At 43.0% G+C, this 13,807-nt stretch overlaps 1 pseudogene; it reads right to left on the reverse strand.

Moving 5' to 3' along the window:
- Nucleotides 1-13,807, reverse strand: part of LOC127199023 (uncharacterized) — a 125,745-nt pseudogene that overhangs the window by 65,709 nt on the left and 46,229 nt on the right.

A 13,807-nucleotide genomic window follows, 5' to 3' on the forward strand; every position in this document is an offset into this window, starting at 1 on the left:
CCTCTCTTCCCAGATTCCATCTTGGAAAGGAGTAAAGAGAAGAAGGATATATTGGTTAAGTTTGAATATATGATGCTTCGGCGCCTTGCTCATCCTACAGAGACTGCCTCTCATAGGATGAGCTAATTACTGTAAAGAGAATAACCCTCCTGCCTGAACCAAACCTCCCATACAACTGACCAACCCTCCCCCTTTTGGCCATACACCTCCCCCCTTCTTGACGTAACTATCTCATAACAAGCCCATATTGCTCCTTTACTAAAATCACCTAAGGCCAAGTCCCAGACAACTTAGATTCTTCCTGCAGCCCAGAGTCGCTGACGTTGTTGAAACCTGTAGTGCTAACTTGGCGCATAGACATGGCCTTGTCCATTCTATCCCTCAAAAACCGCAGTGAGACTGTAGCCCAGGACTCCCCCATCTGCTCCTGTCACCAGTTCTCGCATTTGTCCATGTGTCCATGCTTGGGGCAATGCACCTTCTGCCCTTGGAACATGCAAGTAATGATTTCTTCTTTTTTTCCACCCATCATCTAACCATACTCCATTAAATAAAACCAGAGCAATTAAAAACAAGAGACAACAAACATTTTCTTTTTTTTTTCTTTTAAGCAGAGAATAGAATCATTTATACCATATTACCATACTAATCCATACTACCTGCTTACATTTAGCAATGTATCAAGGATATTTTCTCAGTAAATACCTATTCTTGAATATAACACTTTGCATGGTTGATTAGTATTACAGTGTTACTCTTATGACTGACTGGTCATGTTGAAATAGAGACCACAGTAAGTATCTTTTTTTTTTTTCCAGATATCAACCATATATTATCCCTCAAAAGTAAAGTTTTATATAAAAGCTATTTTCTTCTTTTCATTATTTAGACCCAACTTTATGTCTTCCCCATCTCTTTCCCTTTCTCTACTCTCAAAACAACTCCCACAAAACCAATAAGACTGAAAATTGCTGAAGATACAAGCATTTTTCAAAAGAGGTTACTTTTTTTTTTTTTTTTAATGAGATAAGATCTCAAGGGGCCTCAAATTCCCTACGTTACTGAGACTGGCGGTGAACGTTGGCTCCTCCCAAGTCTTGGATTACAAGCATGAGCCAGGCTGCCTGTTTTATGAGATGCTTGAAGATTAAACCAAGGCTTTGCACACGCTAGACAAGCACTCTACAAATCCGACTGCTCTGCACCGACTGCTCTGCAGTCCCAAAGGGTGGTTACATAGGAGATACCACGATGCTCTTTATCTTCAAGGTATAATTTATGCTGGTTTCCAGTGTTGGGGGGGGGAAAGACTTTCCCCAGGTGAGCAGGGCTTTCAGGAACCCATCACACAGGTGCCAGGATGAGATGACAACTGCTGCTTTGTAAGCACAGGTGACCGGGCCTTTGTCTGCTTGCGACCTTTTTGAAGTGCTTCTACATAACTATCCCACCTCATTCTTGTTAACTCCTAAACAGGGCAGGCAGTGCCTGCTTTGCAGATAAGAGTTTGTTGTCAAATACAGCTCCATACTTTGCAGTGTGACCTTGGGCACATTATGAGCCTCTCTGTGGTGCTGACTCCTTATCTGTAAGTGGAAATAGCATTTGAAGACTGCAGCTCAGGGAAGATGTGCCCTAAGGTATCAGAAAGTTGGGAGATGTCTCAGTTGGTAAAGGGTTTGCCACAGATGGAGTTCAGAACACCAGCACACAGATGAAAAGACTGAATGTGGCAGTGTGCACCTGTAATTCCAGCACTAGAGAAGCAAAAACAGGAGGATCCCTGGAGTGTGTTGGCCAAGCGGTCTAGCTGGATTGATGAACTCCACGTTTAGTAAGACAGCTTGTCTAAAACAAGGTGAAAAGCAAGCACTTGGACTTGCTGAGCCATCTTCCTGCAGCCCTTATAAGCCAACTGCTAAGCAACCTATGATTTTAAAAATTATAGTGATTAATTGACAATAATGTCCTGGTTGATGATGGGCTATATATACAGCAGGCCCCAGAAAATTATAATGAAAATGAAAATTCCCTATTGCCAGTAAATGTCAGAGCCATGTAGAGAGCAGTGGTCTCCGAAGATTATAATGGGTATGGAAAAAAATCCTATTGGCAATATGTCTAAGCCATTCAGTGAAATGCATTCTCACATGGTGGTAGCAATGCTGATATAACAAACCTACCATGTCACAGGTTTTATACAAGCATGGCATATGCAATTATCAACAATACCAATTATACAATAGCAATGACTAAGTTACCAGTTTATATACTTACTGGCCAATACCTTCTGTTAGTTTAGAATATAATCCTTTTGGTACTGTAAGCCCAGCCAAGAACAGAAGGCTGGAGCATTTATAGACCTTAAAGAATAACATACTACTATTATTTTAAATGGATACAGTGTCAACCTGCATCCTAAATATTCATCTTTATCCCCATAAGTTAGTGCTACTCTCTGCCCTCAGCAGCAATAGACAATAGTTAAAACAGAGACTCACATGTGGTCAAAGTGTAGATAACAAGTGACTGTGGAGTGCTTGGCCACAAATGAGACATCCGTATCACACCCTGCCCACTCAAATCTCAGGGAACACCCAGGAAGAGGGGGCAGAAAGACTGTAAGAGCCAAAGGTTGAAGAAGAAGAAGAAGAAGAAGAAGAAGAAGAAGAAGAAGAAGAAGAAGAAGAAGAGAAGAAGAAGAAGAAGAAGAGAAAGAAGAGAAAAGAAGAAAAGAAAGAAGAAGAAAGAAGAAGAAGAAGAAGAAGAAGAAGAAGAAAGAAGAGAAGAAGAAGAAAGAAGAAAGAGAGACGAAGAAGAAGAAGAAGAAGAAGAAGAAGAAGAAGAAGAAGAAGAAGAAGAAGAAGAAGAAGAGCTATGAAATCACATTTTGTGAACATGACAGGATGCTCAACTCAGGTGCCCATGGCAGCTGTGGTTGCTTGAATAAGACCTGCACAAGATCAAGCCCGTCAACATGGCAGCATGGGCAGAGGAGAGGTTCACAGAGTCCCACCATTAGCCAAGAAGTTATTATTAGTTGAAGAGCGAGAGTCAGTTCTTTGGAGGCTGTTGCCTAGCATGTCAATCATGCTCCAGTGGATAGCACCCAGGAGCATATGGAGAACACTAATTGTGTTATCAAGAGAAGGGAGGCATGAAGTAGGGAGAGCAGTATGGAGCATGGTGGAAAGAGTCTGGAAGGAGTTGAAGTGGGAATTAATGGGTGGATAGGATCAAATACATTACACATGTGTATGGTGGTCTCAACAAATAACTTAAATACTGTTTTGAGAAAAGATTATAGCAGGCTAAGCAATGCCATCGTCAGCTTTGGACATACTGACTTTACCGATTCTTTCTCTTGTGCTTAACTTAACTTTGTGGAGTTTTATGCACTGTGGCCCCTAACCATACAGAGCCCACTGCTACTATTGCTGGGGAGAAGCCACACTCAGTGATTGACCTGAAAACAAGATTTAAAGCTATTAAGAACTGCAGAATGGGAAGTCTATGCTGATTATTGCTCATTGGTCAGGCTTGCCCCTTTTCACCATAGAACTTGAACGAGGACCAAGTGACAGATACCACTGAAGCATCTACTTTATTAAGCACAAGAAAACAAACCAAGGTTTGAGAAGGCCCTAGAATGCATGCAGACAAACTCTTAATGACCTAGACGAAACACAAAACACAAGGGCCTATCTCTGAACACCATGATAAAGCAAGGGGGAAAGCTGCCTCTGATTTTAAAGGAATAGGCTGACCCAGTGACTACATTGAATTCACAGCTTGCCATGGCTGGTTTAAACTACTCAGGAATCCTGATGCATTCATTACCTGGTGTGAAAGTCAGTGTGGACTCTGCCAGTGCGGGTGTGAAGCCAAAGAAAATTTGAAAATTATATATAGGTTGGTCCTGGAGGAAAACTCACCAGGGCAGATCTTTAATTTAGATGATCTTTAATTTCATAGTCTGAAAATGATGCCTAAGAGAACTGTTATCCCCCAAGGAGACAAAGTCACTGCTAGGTTTCGAGATCTTTAAAGAGCAGAACAGCAGAACTGCCTGGGAAATGCTGCAGGCACGAATACAAACCATTTGTCAGCTGGCACGGTGAGAAGCCATGCTTCCCTGAGTCCAAGTAAACACACGTGGCCACTCTGCCATAGAAGCAGTCAGAAGCCAGGCACAGCCCAGTCCTCTTCCAAGATGTCTTCCTCAGTTGTGCTGCCAGCAAAATGGATACGAGCTGTTTGGAGAAAAATACAATGTGTAAAATATCTCTTGTTAACTGCGTTCCCACACACACTCCTGTTGGCCATCTGTATCTGTGTCAAAGCATGTTTCTCAGGGCCTGGGGGATGGTGTCCCAGGGAAAATGCATCCCATGAGTTGGGGTCCCCAGCACTGAAGTATGTCTGTAATCCCAGTGAGCAGAGGGTGAAGGCGGGATACTCAAAGCAGGGTAGTTAACTAGACTGGGCAAACCAGCAAGCTCTATGCTTGAATGAGAGGCCATACCTCAAAAAGTCATGGGGAGACTGACCAAGGAAGACATAACTTCAACCTCTGGCCTACACACACACCTGCTCTTCCATGTAAAAGCACATACATACACACACACACAGATGCTGTTTCTCTCTATACAAACACTGCCTCTCTGGTCCAAGTAGTAGATCAAAGTCTGCTCCCTGAGCACCTTTGTCCAGTTGTTCTTGCCTTTAAGGAAGACAAGGATGCAATCCTGGATGGATGCTAACAGCTATAGCTTCATCAAGCATTCTGCTTTGGCTCAGCGTAGTGGCACATGGCTGTCCTGTCAGCACTCAGGAGTGCAGAGGCAGGAGGAACACCACAAGTTTAGGTCAACCAGCCTTCGTAATGAGTTCTAGGCCAGCCAGAGCCACACAGCAAGACCGCTTGAGTTTGAGGTATTGTCATCAAGTGGATTATAAAAGACCTGTGGGGCCAGGAGTTGTGACGCACGCCTTTAGTCCCAGCACTTGGGAGGCAGATGCAGGCGGATCGCTGTGAGTTCGAGGTCAGCCTGGTCTACAAGTGAGTCCAGGACAGCCAAGGCTATACAGAGAAACCCTGTCTCAAAAAACCAAAGACCAAAAACAAAACAAACAAACAAAAAACCCAAAAGGCCCATGGAAGAGCACACTCAAGAGGTTTAGATGGGATTCCACAGGGTTCGTCAAGGAAAAAGAGACTCTGAAAATCAACTGGTTATGGATGCTCCTAGAGGCAGCCTTAGTAAAACTTCCAAGGAATTGTTTATTGATGTCTTAGAACTGAGCAGGGATGCACAACCAAAGAAGAGGCAAGACAAGAGGAAAAACAACCGCCTTAAAACTCAACAGTTTGGGGCTGGAGAGATGGCTCAGTGGTTAAGAGCACTGCTCTTCCAAAGGACCCGGTTCAATTCCCAGCCACCACATGGCAGCTCACAACTGTCTGTAATTCCAGTTCCAATGCCTCTGACACCCTCACGCTAAAATAAAATTAAATAAAATTTTAAAAACCTCAACAGTTTAGGGTTTAGAAGAAACCTCTGCAGACCTCAGCAAGCTCCTTGTGCAGCCAGAAGGATGGCCTAGTGTGAGTGTGAGTGTGAGTGTGAGTGTGGTAAGGCACGTCTAATGTCCAGTACTCAGAAGACTGATGTAAGAGGCTGTAGAGTTCAAGGCCAGCCTGGAATGCAGGCCACATAGCGAGTCCCAGACCAGCTTGGGGTGCAGAAAAACTTAAAAGTATGTGGTATGGACCTTAATTCTAGAAGCTTCCATGCTGGAGCTGGCAAGATGGCTCACCAGCTAAACACACCTGCTACCAAGCATAAGAACTTGAGTTTAATTCCCAGGATTCACGCGGTGAAAGGAGAGAATCAGCTCCTGTGAATTTTCCTCTTAACCCACATGTGCACTATACATATTCTCCCATTCCCCTCACCTTGCAAAAAAATCAACTAATTAAGATATAAGAAAAAGAAAAAGAAAGTTTGTGGTGTGCTATCTATTTACAGACAAATCTACCATGAAAGCTGTAGTGAACATGATTCTGCAAGGAGTGACAGAGCCTCAAGAAGAGCCACAGGCATGCCCTCGGGGATTCCAGAAGGCACTGGCGACACAGCATGACAACTCCATGTGTGCTGTGCCTGAGGCCTTCCAGAAGGACACACACAGGCAGATGAGACAGTGACGAGGCTGGCCCTACATAGGCCTAGCCTCATGTGTATGTTGATGTCTTACTTTTTACCAAAAAAAGATGAAAAAGTGAAAAAGAAAAGATAGAAGAAAGCTCATAGAAGGAGGCTATAAAGATGTCTATTTTTACACAGCTGAATAATGTGTTTAAGCTAAGCACTATTACAAATGTCAAAAGTTTTCTAAAAACTAAGATAAATGTATCATTAAAGAAAGAAAACCTTTTAAAAATAAATTTAGCACAGAAAAGCCAGGCAAGTGACATAGACCTATAATGTCAGTGCTTGGGAGGTGGAGGTAGGAGCATCCTCAGTTCAAGTTCATTGTTGGGTATATTGTGAGTTCAAGACCAGCCTGAGCTACATAAAACCCTATCTCAACAACAGTGGCAACAACAACAATAATAAAATGTAGTGTAGCCTACACATGCAAGTTGATGGAGCAAGTGCCAGTGCCCAAGGCTCTGGTCCTCATTCGTCACCCACTCCCCCAGTTCTACACGCTGCACACCTGGAAATGCGCTTTAAACGTGTGCCGTTTCTTAAGCATTTCATACCATGTTCACTTATACTTTGAGTTACAAATACATATTGCTGTGCTCAACTGCCTGCTGTTTTCAGTACAATTGCCTGCCTTGAAGAGGAGTAAGCCAAGCCATGTGGCTGAGGTGTGTTCTAGGCCCTACTGTCTGGTTTGTTTGTACTTTCTATGATGTGGGCACAGTGAGAAAATAATCTATTGACGCATTTCACCAACTATATCCCTATCATTAAGTGACATCTGACTGTATATCACTTAAGCTTTCATAAATTAACTCAAAATATGGTAATCACACAGTACAATAATATAGCAGGTATGTACCATTTTCCATCTCTAATTATTTTATGACTATTACTCCCAGTACTCTGGAAGTTAGTGTAGTATTTGTTGCGTGTGTGGTCAGAGTCCCAACGGCAATATGCTACTATATATCTCCCCAATTGTTTAGGTGGTTTCATATTAACAGCTTGAGCTCAGCAGTAGTGAACAGTACTTTCTGTCACACTAAGGACCTCATTCATGCTAGGCATACAGTCTACCACTGAGTGACATCCCCCCCACACACACATTCGTGATGAGCATTTTTACACCATGAGAGGTGGCCAACGCTGCAATGGTGTGTGCAGTTTTTCCACAAAGCTGGTTGTTAGCTGTTTGTCAGCATAGCATTGGTATCACAGACCCCAAGAAATCTCCAGATAAAACTAAAAGACCTGTGTAAATTTCTCTGTCAAGATAAGCAGCCAACATGACAGTTATATTAATATCATCAGACTAGAAAATGTCATCTGCAGGTTCCTTGTTCAAAATTATTAAGAATAGTCAGTAGGAGTTGGAGAGATGGGTTGGCAGTTATGAGGACTTTTGCTGTTTCAGAGGATCTGAGCTCAGTTTCTAGCACCCACACAGTAGCTTACAACCATCTGTAACTTTAGTTCCAGGGAAATCCAATTCCCTCTTCTGACCTCTGTAGGCACCAGGTATGTGTGTCTGTGTATACACACACACACACACACACACACACACACACACACATACACACACACACACATATATATACACAGGCAAACACACACACACACACACACACACACACACACTAAACAATTCTGTTTAGGATTAAAGAAAAAAGAATATTAAGTAATAGCAGAACATTGAAGCATGTGCGGAACCCTTCTAAGGCAAGGACTTGGGACTGTGCAGGCTATAGGCCTGCGAAGCCAGCCCTGCAGCAGCCACAGCCATCCTATAAAGGCAAGGCCATCACTGCTGAGATCAGTCTTGCAGTGTCTGGACTGAAAGTGTGTTCCTAGTAAGAATCTGCATAATACAAGTGAGGACACACACACACACACAGACTCACACATTCACACACAACACACACAGACATGCATATCCACATGTATATCCACACACAAATGCACACACACTCTCACACACATAAACACACATACACATACATACACACAGACTCATGCACACATATATATACACATACTCGCACACACACACACACATACTCACACACTCACACATATACACATTCACACACACTCACATATTCACATGCACACATACGCTCATAAACTCACTCACACTTGCACATACACTCATACAATCACAAAAATTCACTCATACACACACACACACACACACACACACACACACACACACACACTCCTGCAGTCTCCTCTAACACTTCATGGACACCCTTCACTGGAAACAGCTTAAAAACTCTGCCTCCTCTACTTAGAATTCCTGCAGGGATTTGTCAACCACAAACGTGGATGTTTAAGTCCAGCCTCGGGCCACCCTGAGCAGCATTGCGAAGCCTGACAGGCAACAAAGGGAACTTTGAAAACATGAAGTAAGGCATCTGCAAACATGGCGCCCACATGACCTGAGGCCCAGGCCGAAGAGGAGAATCTGTAGGCAGGTCAGGTGGGCAGAACACAGGACGTGTTTAGCGAAGCTGGCTGCAGAGGAGGCTGAGAAATAAATGTTTGGCACGTGTGGCATCTAGTGTTTTTCACAAAATGGAAATGGCACTATCCCAGGGTGAACTGCCTACATTCTCTGGGTCCCCAGATATGTCTCTTGTCTTCCTCTCTGCTTCTGCTTCCTGTCTCAAAAGAAGTCATTTTCTATTCTTTGGACACATAAGTAACCCCCCACCCTACCTGCAGCCTTCCCAATCCTGGCTTTTATATGCTCAATTTAAATTGTGCTCCTTCTTGAATTTCATACTTTGTTTTTCTCTCTGATATTCCTTGCATCTAGGCATTCCCTAGCTCAGGCTAGCTCCAGACATTTCTGAGAGCTGGCTTATGAAAATGTGCAAAGGCTTATGTTCCATACATTAAATGGTCAGTAGCTCAAATCCAGATGACAAGCCTCCAAATAAAATAAGTTCTAGTCCCTTACCTTGACAAAATTACCAGAGACCAGGGCACCAGAGACTAAATTCTGGGGCACAGGATGCTGTGCCAACCCCGGATCTCAAGTGACACAGCACCTCCAGGTTGTAAAAACTGTTTTTATAATTTTATTTTGAAATGTAATAATTAAGTTCATAATATTTATTCCCTTATACCAGTGGTTCTCAACTTGTGAGTCATATCCCATTGGGGGCTGAATGTCCTTTCATGGGGGCGGGGGGCCACATGTCAAATATTCTGATTTTACAGTACAATTGTAATAGTAGCAAAATTACAGTTACGAAGTAGCAACGAAAATAGTTGTATGGTTGGGAGTCACCACAACATGAGGAACTGTATTAAAGGGTTGCAGTGTTAGAAAGGTTGAGAGTCATTGCCCTACACATGCCTATGAGGTTAGTTAATTGTGCCACAGGTGTTCAACGCAGGACCGCAGCCACCGTGCCTTAGCATTCGCCTCCCTCCCCTCAGTGTGGAAGCATGCTTCGGTCTTCCCTTGAATTTTACACTGCTGTCAGGTTAAAGGTCACAGGGTGCCATTTTGTAAATGTCTATTTCATAAACAAGGCAAGAGTAGCTCCTGCTTATTCTTCCCAGCAGGTTGAGACCCGCTGTTCAAAAGACCGTTGGTGCCAAGCCAAAATTCATACACATTCGTTGTTTTCAGCATTTCCCAGATAAACAAGGTCTTGGTCATTTGACTCTGCCTGCTTTGTATGCCCTGAGAAACTGCACTCAGTGCCAGCTAGCAATACCTAAGATGAACACTGTCCATCTAGAAGGCCCCAAGCCACTGCTGCCCACAGTCTTTACCCCCAGAGACTCCCAATCACATGCTGAACCGAGACTCCTAGGCACAGAGCCTCTTCTAACTTCTCTACTCCCTTGGGAATCACTTCACTCCTGGTGGCCCCCATACCATGTCCTCTGAAGGATCTTATTCTGGAAGGCCCTTAGCTAATCCCCGCATCCCCAATGCACCGTGCACATCCCTCACTGGGGTGCTAGTTTGTCCGGTGGTTCCTCCTGCTTGGGCTAAAGGCATATATCTTTGGCAAGAATATCACAGGAGCAACCTTATGGAATGCCAGCTGGGGGAAAGTGATGCTGATCTGTCCCTTTACTGATGCTAATAACATCCATCATTTGGTTGCAGTGGCGCCCTGCTGTAAAGATGCCTTCCCCTTCGTTAATTAGAGAGTGCTTAATATGGAGATCCTTATAAACTATATAAGTAACTCTCCTCATTCTTCTTTTATGCACTATTTGTGGTGCCATTGATGCTTCTCACCTGAATAGTCACTATGATGGCTGCCATATTGTTGTTGTTGTTGTTTTTTAACTTCTACATTCTTCTGTGTTCATTACATCCTAGTCCATTGTGACTGCAGCTTTTTTTTAAATTTTATCTACTCATTTCTTCGTCCTCCAGTTTCTCTAATTGCACAAAGTTGGGCAAACTCTCATTCATGGGCTAAATCTGTTTGTCTTGCCTGTTTTGCAAATAACGTTTTATTAGAACACAGCCACTTGTTAATTTTGATCATGTCTGGGGACACTTTTGTTCAACAATGTTAGAGCAGAATAGCTGTGACTGAAGCTGTACAGCTCTTAAAAACGAAAACTTTTATCATCTAGTGCTGTATGGGCAACACCAATCCCTGACTGATGCCATGTAGACTGATTCACCTTTATTTCCGGGTTGTCCTAGATCTGTTGAGTAGGGCCCTTGATGTTTGTCTTCTGTGCCTTTTTTGCAAGTTTTCTGCTGCTCTTTAAATCTCCTTGACTCTCAGGTGCAGTGAGCTGTACTGGTGTAGTTCTTACTCTTCTTGTCTCTGTTATGAATCACTCATTTCTCCAAGGAGCATGCATTCCTTTTACTTGGAAACATTACTTTCAGCTTTGGGGGGCGGGCAGAGGCAGGAGCTACAGCTCCCTAATGTTACCCTCGTCAGTCTTAGAAGGCTCCCTTACACATCAAGGACCTCAACTCCGGCCAACCCAGGATTCATGGTTTGGGCATTAAAAAGAATTTCAGAACCACACAGTTTATGAAGCAGAGTTGAGGTTTAATTTACATATATATATTAGAAGATTTAAGGTTTAAAGTTAGAGAAGGAAAGACACTCAGAAAGAAAAACAAGACACACTGGAGTGAGTATGGGCTTCTCTGAGGGTCACAGAGAGTAAGACCCACCAGGCGTGGGTGTGGCTTCTAGGGAGGGATGGCACCTGTTGCTTTTCACAATAGCTGCATTTAAGCTTTTGGTGGGGTTTGAAGTTACTGTCTTTAAGGAGTTGGAAACAAACCTAACTAAGATCACGGGGTGGACTCTGACAGGAATACAGTTGGTAAAATCCCTATGGTGCTGGAAGATAGACTATCTTTACAGTTGTTTACAGCCTTGTTTAAGATTCCCAGGCAACCTCTGCAGAAAAAATGCCCATGCCCTTCCCAAGGTTATAAACATTTAGGCCATAAGCCTGAATCTTGTTGCTTTAATATAAAATATTGATTTATGGAAGGAATAATAACAGCATGTAAGAAACTTTTGTTTAGAAAATCAAAAGTAGTCAGCTTGCTAGGGCCCATATTTATTTCCTCATCCTCGTCCCCATCCATCCAACGCCGCCTTCTTTGCCAGCACTGTAGCTGATCAGGTCAGACTGAAGTTAAGACCTCGCTAACAGGATGAGACACCACTACCACCTGTGCCAGGGGTAAAAGACAGAGGTTGGTTTGGCCAAATGTGTTCACTAGCCCTGTGTGGGTTCAGTCATACCCTTTTAGAATAAATAAATAAATAAATAGATAGATAGATAGATAGATAGATAGATAATCATCTTGCTGAATTATTTTGTTCCTCTGTGTGACCATGAGATTATTCTTTTCCCATTATATATGTCAGCAGCACACTTCTGTTAATCCCAAAGACGAGAGGGGAAAGACCACCCACCCAAATCAACATGGTCAAATTAAAGCAAACAATTCATTAAAGTGTGTGTGTGTGCGTGTGTGTGTGTGTGCGTGTGTGTGTGTGCATGTGTATACGTGTGTGTGTGTGTGTGTGTGTGTGTGTGTGTGTGTGTGTGTGTGTGTGTGTGTGTGTACAGGTGAGGTTTGCAACCTCAGCATTGGACATGGGCAAGATAACGGTTTTTATAGCTCAGGCAGGGTAGGGGGGTTTCCAAATAGGGAATTTAGCAGGAAAATGGGCCAATCCTTGAGAAACAGAGTTAATCATAAACAGGAAGGAGCCTGGTCCGTCTTTACTATGGAATGGCTTTTAAGGCCGAGACAGGGGCAGGCTGGTTCATCACTTCACAACGAGTGTTGTTAATTGCGCTAGAATTCTTGTTTCTCAGCTGGACAGGGGCTTACATTCCTAAGGAAGGGCCTTCTTTGCTTTCACATATCCCTATAATAGCTGTGTCTATCTTACCTCAAGTCCTTAGAAACCTGTGTATGGGCACTAGGTGTCATTGCCACTAGCGGCTGCTGAAAAACATCAGGGTATGGTTAACCTGAATTGGAAATTATTCCCATATAAGTAACCGATAAAGTTATGGGGTCGGGGAAGATGGCTCAGAGAGCAGAGTGGAGCAATCAGGACCCAGGCCAGGCCCTCCACGGTACAGCAAAGCAAACTAGGAACAAGATTCTCATAACAATATAGCCCAGGATCCAAACATCTATTTCTACAAAGAGCCCATGGAGGTAGGTAAGAGACAAGACCCTCCTGGTGAGTAGAGTGTCACGTCGAGACAGTCACAGGAAGATGGGACAGAAGAGGAGACAGAGCATGTCCTTCCCTGTGTCGTGTGTCTGTCCTGGTGTGTTTTGTGCTGCTCTAACAGTACCTGAGCCTGGGTAATGGACTGGCTCAGCAAGTCCAGTACCAACACTGGCAAAGAAACACTGGGAGGGAAGAGTCACAAAAAGCACAGAAAGGTCATTTTATAAGGAACTCATTGCTGTGATAATGAGTCCACTTCCATGCTAATGACCCTAAAACGTTAGTGAAAGCTACACCTCCACAGACAAACTAAAAGTTTCTTTTTTTCTTTTCTTTTCTTTTTTTTTTTTTTTCTTTGTCTGTTTGTTTTGGTTAGGCTTTGTTTTTTGAGACAGGGTGTCTTAGCCCTGGCTGGCCTGAAACTCACTATGTAGACCAGGCTGGCCTTGAATTCAGTATGTAGACCAGGCTGGCCTTGAGCTCACTGAGATCCATCTGCTTAGCCCCCCTGGTACTGGAATTAAAGGTGTACACTACATCAATTTAGCTTAAAAGTCCCACTTTTTAATATTGCAACAATGGCAATTAAATTTCAAAATGAGTTTGGAAGGGGATAAAAACTCAAACTGCTGATATATCATAAATAGATTTAAAACTTGCTAAGATTTTTAAAAAGTTAACAGATTTTTGTATTCTTTTCTGTTAAGTCACTTGAAAGCAGGCTGTGGTTAACACAACACTTTATCCCTACATCTCCTCAGATTTTTATATGCAAAAATACTATTACCATACCACAGACTATTAATCATTTCAAAAAATTTTTTTAAATGTTTTAATTGCTCTAAAACTCACATTGCTATGATAAAACACTAA

The sequence above is a fragment of the Acomys russatus genome, chromosome 15 (genome assembly GCF_903995435.1).
Source record: "Acomys russatus chromosome 15, mAcoRus1.1, whole genome shotgun sequence".
NCBI classification, from domain to species: Eukaryota; Metazoa; Chordata; class Mammalia; order Rodentia; family Muridae; genus Acomys; species Acomys russatus.